The sequence below is a fragment of the Schistocerca americana genome, unplaced genomic scaffold, assembly GCF_021461395.2.
Source record: "Schistocerca americana isolate TAMUIC-IGC-003095 unplaced genomic scaffold, iqSchAmer2.1 HiC_scaffold_412, whole genome shotgun sequence".
Taxonomy (NCBI): Eukaryota; Metazoa; Arthropoda; class Insecta; order Orthoptera; family Acrididae; genus Schistocerca; species Schistocerca americana.
Genome location: NW_025726140.1, coordinates 90,001 through 95,000, shown reverse-complemented (window position 1 = coordinate 95,000; position 5,000 = coordinate 90,001). Strand labels below are relative to the sequence as shown.

Here is a 5,000-nt window from a genome sequence, read left to right as displayed (position 1 = left end):
CGGAATTAACCAGACAAATCGCTCCACCAACTAAGAACGGCCATGCACCACCACCCACCGAATCAAGAAAGAGCTATCAATCTGTCAATCCTTCCGGTGTCCGGGCCTGGTGAGGTTTCCCGTGTTGAGTCAAATTAAGCCGCAGGCTCCACTCCTGGTGGTGCCCTTCCGTCAATTCCTTTAAGTTTCAGCTTTGCAACCATACTTCCCCCGGAACCCAAAAGCTTTGGTTTCCCGGAGGCTGCCCGCCGAGTCATCGGAGGAACTGCGGCGGATCGCTGGCTGGCATCGTTTATGGTTAGAACTAGGGCGGTATCTGATCGCCTTCGAACCTCTAACTTTCGTTCTTGATTAATGAAAACATACTTGGCAAATGCTTTCGCTTCTGTTCGTCTTGCGACGATCCAAGAATTTCACCTCTAACGTCGCAATACGAATGCCCCCGCCTGTCCCTATTAATCATTACCTCGGGTTCCGAAAACCAACAAAATAGAACCGAGGTCCTATTCCATTATTCCATGCACACAGTATTCAGGCGGGCTTGCCTGCTTTAAGCACTCTAATTTGTTCAAAGTAAACGTGCCGGCCCACCGAGACACTCACTCAAGAGCACCCTGGTAGGATTGCAACGGGGTCCGCCTCGGGACGCACGAGCACGCACGAGGCGCGTCGCACGCCTTCAGCTCGCCCCACCGGCAGGACGTCCCACGATACATGCCAGTTAAACACCGACGGGCGGTGAACCAACAGCGTGGGACACAAATCCAACTACGAGCTTTTTAACCGCAACAACTTTAATATACGCTATTGGAGCTGGAATTACCGCGGCTGCTGGCACCAGACTTGCCCTCCAATAGATACTCGTTAAAGGATTTAAAGTGTACTCATTCCGATTACGGGGCCTCGGATGAGTCCCGTATCGTTATTTTTCGTCACTACCTCCCCGTGCCGGGAGTGGGTAATTTGCGCGCCTGCTGCCTTCCTTGGATGTGGTAGCCGTTTCTCAGGCTCCCTCTCCGGAATCGAACCCTGATTCCCCGTTACCCGTTACAACCATGGTAGGCGCAGAACCTACCATCGACAGTTGATAAGGCAGACATTTGAAAGATGCGTCGCCGGTACGAGGACCGTGCGATCAGCCCAAAGTTATTCAGAGTCACCAAGGCAAACGGACCGGACGAGCCGACCGATTGGTTTTGATCTAATAAAAGCGTCCCTTCCATCTCTGGTCGGGACTCTGTTTGCATGTATTAGCTCTAGAATTACCACAGTTATCCAAGTAACGTGGGTACGATCTAAGGAACCATAACTGATTTAATGAGCCATTCGCGGTTTCACCTTAATGCGGCTTGTACTGAGACATGCATGGCTTAATCTTTGAGACAAGCATATGACTACTGGCAGGATCAACCAGGGAGCTGCGTCAACTAGAGCTGAGCAGCCGGCCGCCCGGGAGTGTGTCCCGGGGGCCCGCGCGAACACGCAAGCGTCCGCTCAATTATTCTGCAAACAGGAGGAGGCTGAGCTCCCCTGCACAATACACCTCGAAACCCTCTCAGGTCCCGGCGGCGCGCAGCGCCGTCCTAAGTACTTGGTCGGGTTCGAGAGAGGCGCAATCGCCCGGAGTTTGGCGAGTAGACGCTTTAGGTGCGACCACCCGTGCTCCCAACTGAGCTTGCCGCTGCCGACAGAGGCCCGGGAGCGTGCTGTCGTGGCATTGCCGGCGGGAGACAACACGCGCCACCTACGGTGGCCGGCAGCTCCAACGCCAGCGCCACAGAAGGACAAAAGCCCCACTTGGGTGCCGAAGCGAACTCTCCCAGCACAGCGCACGCGCCAACACGTCCGCACAGCTGCGATACAAACCACCTGCGAGAACCGCAGAGGCGACCGAGCAGCAGACGGCGTCGCGGCGCCGAGCGCCGGGCGGCGGCGCATCCTCAGCGCACACAGTCCTCAATCGGACCAGCACACTGCAGATGTCCACCGCGCTTCGCACCGGGCCCGCGAGGACCTACTTTGGCCGCACGGCGCCGCGTGCAGGGTGCGCCGGCGCGCAGCTGCGCCGCCTGCCGCCTCCGTCGGCCGGCGCGCCTGCCACTGGCCGCCCCCACCAGCCGGCTGTAGCGCGTGCGCCCACGCACCGCGCGGCCAGCACGCCGGGAGGCCCCCCCTCACCGGCCGGGGACGGTCCCACCCAGCCACCGCCGCGTATCGCTTCACACCCACATGCCATTCACGTTCGTGGGCATGGTGGGTATCGCTGAAACAACCGGTTGGTAGCTCAACCGATCGTCGCCATCACTGATTCACCTCTAGCGAGAACAACCGCACCACAACCGTTTACCAGTTGTTCATTTGCGTAACGTCACCAGCAAACGTAGACGTCCATCGCCATTTGCAAATTCAACGATTGTTGCATGCCTGTGTCAGGTGTCACGACACACTATGTCTGCCCACATACACGCAACAACATGTGCACGCTTCGCGAACACGTGGAAGGTGGCCCCCGTACGTATGCGATGTCCATTGCGCGAACGACTGTCAACCGGCCTCTGTCGCATGTCGCAGATGTGGAACGCAGTGCACCATGCTATCACGGTGTGTGAGAAGAGACGACTACGTCTGACAACACGCGCCACTACATCAACAGACGGCTCATGCTGATCGCCATCCACGGCATACCATACTGCAATCCAGCTCTTATAGGGAGACGACACGTAGCTGAGTGCACAATATTTGGACCGTATGGTTCGCCGTTGTTGGCGCAGTCGTGGTACGGTCACACATGTACCACGATGTATCATTCAGTACATGAGGACCAATGTGCAGTACAGTGTGTGATTTGGACGTACAACATCAGCGGACAGTTGACACACGCCGTACCACAACGTAGGCTGTGCTTCGCCATGCAAATGCCAATGAACAACTGCGAAGGGCATTGAGCATGTACGTCCTGCTGCCATCCGCATTACAGTGTATAGCTGCAAGGTGTTTAACATGAAGCGATACTCTGGGGACCAGGCAGTGCGAGTAGCAAACTATATTGCGGGGGTTGCAGTTAGGCAACACCACACTAATTTAACGCGTCGTATGACAATTACAGAGCAGGTTAAGGCCCAACGTGTGTTGGGTTAAGGCCCAACGTGTGTTGGGTTAAGGCCCAACGTGTGTTGGGTTAAGGCCCAACGTGTGTTGGGTTAAGGCCCAACGTGTGTTGGGTTAAGGCCCAACGTGTGTTGGGTTAAGGCCCAACGTGTGTTGGGTTAAGGCCCAACGTGTGTTGGGTTAAGGCCCAACGTGTGTTGGGTTAAGGCCCAACGTGTGTTGGGTTAAGGCCCAACGTGTGTTGGGTTAAGGCCCAACGTGTGTTGGGTTAAGGCCCAACGTGTGTTGGGTTAAGGCCCAACGTGTGTTGGGTTAAGGCCCAACGTGTGTTGGGTTAAGGCCCAACGTGTGTTGGGTTAAGGCCCAACGTGTGTTGGGTTAAGGCCCAACGTGTGTTGGGTTAAGGCCCAACGTGTGTTGGGTTAAGGCCCAACGTGTGTTGGGTTAAGGCGCAACGTGTGTTGGGTTAAGGCGCAACGTGGGTTACGTTAAGGCGCAACGTGGGTTACGTTAAGGCGCAACGTGGGTTACGTTAAGGCGCAACGTGGGTTACGTTAAGGCGCAACGTGGGTTACGTTAAGGCGCAACGTGGGTTACGTTAAGGCGCAACGTGGGTTACGTTAAGGCGCAACGTGGGTTACGTTAAGGCCCAATATAGGTTAGGTTAAGGCCCAATATAGGTTAGGTTAAGGCCCAATATAGGTTAGGTTAAGGCCCAATATAGGTTAGGTTAAGGCCCAATATAGGTTAGGTTAAGGTACAATATAGGTTAGGTTAAGGTACAATATAGGTTAGGTTAAGGTACAATATAGGTTAGGTTAAGGTACAATATGGGTTAGGTTAAGGTACAATATGGGTTAGGTTAAGGCGCAATATGGGTTAGGTTAAGGCGCAATATGGGTTAGGTTAAGGCGCAATATGGGTTAGGTTAAGGCGCAATATGGGTTAGGTTAAGGCGCAATATGGGTTAGGTTAAGGCGCAATATGGGTTAGGTTAAGGCGCAATATGGGTTAGGTTAAGGCGCAATATGGGTTAGGTTAAGGCGCAATATGGGTTAGGTTAAGGTACAATATAGGTTAGGTTAAGGTACAATATAGGTTAGGTTAAGGTACAATATAGGTTAGGTTAAGGTACAATATGGGTTAGGTTAAGGTACAATATAGGTTAGGTTAAGGCACAATATGGGTTAGGTTAAGGCGCAATATGGGTTAGGGTAAGGCGCAATATGGGTTAGGTTAAGGCGCAATATGGGTTAGGTTAAGGCGCAACGTGGGTTACGTTAAGGCGCAACGTGGGTTACGTTAAGGCGCAACGTGGGTTACGTTAAGGCGCAACGTGGGTTACGTTAAGGCGCAACGTGGGTTACGTTAAGGCGCAACGTGGGTTACGTTAAGGCCCAATATAGGTTAGGTTAAGGCCCAATATAGGTTAGGTTAAGGCCCAATATAGGTTAGGTTAAGGCCCAATATAGGTTAGGTTAAGGCCCAATATAGGTTAGGTTAAGGTACAATATAGGTTAGGTTAAGGTACAATATAGGTTAGGTTAAGGTACAATATGGGTTAGGTTAAGGCGCAATATGGGTTAGGTTAAGGCGCAATATGGGTTATAGGTTAAGGCGCAATATGGGTTAGGTTAAGGCGCAACGTGGGTTACGTTAAGGCGCAACGTGGGTTACGTTAAGGCGCAACGTGGGTTACGTTAAGGCGCAACGTGGGTTACGTTAAGGCGCAACGTGGGTTACGTTAAGGCCCAATATAGGTTAGGTTAAGGCCCAATATAGGTTAGGTTAAGGCCCAATATAGGTTAGGTTAAGGCCCAATATAGGTTAGGTTAAGGTACAATATGGGTTAGGTTAAGGTACAATATGGGTTAGGTTAAGGTACAATATAG

The 5,000-nt window shown here is 52.8% G+C and overlaps 1 non-coding gene across 1 annotated transcript in view; it reads right to left on the bottom strand.

Annotated features, from left to right (window-relative positions):
• The window catches only part of LOC124582376, a 1,910-nt gene extending 493 nt beyond the window's left edge, over positions 1-1,417 (bottom strand). The window contains exon 1 of the ribosomal RNA XR_006973928.1: positions 1-1,417. This exon is cut by the window's left edge and continues 493 nt beyond it. This is a non-coding gene — a ribosomal RNA (small subunit ribosomal RNA).
• Positions 1,418-5,000: the final 3,583 nt, after the last annotated feature.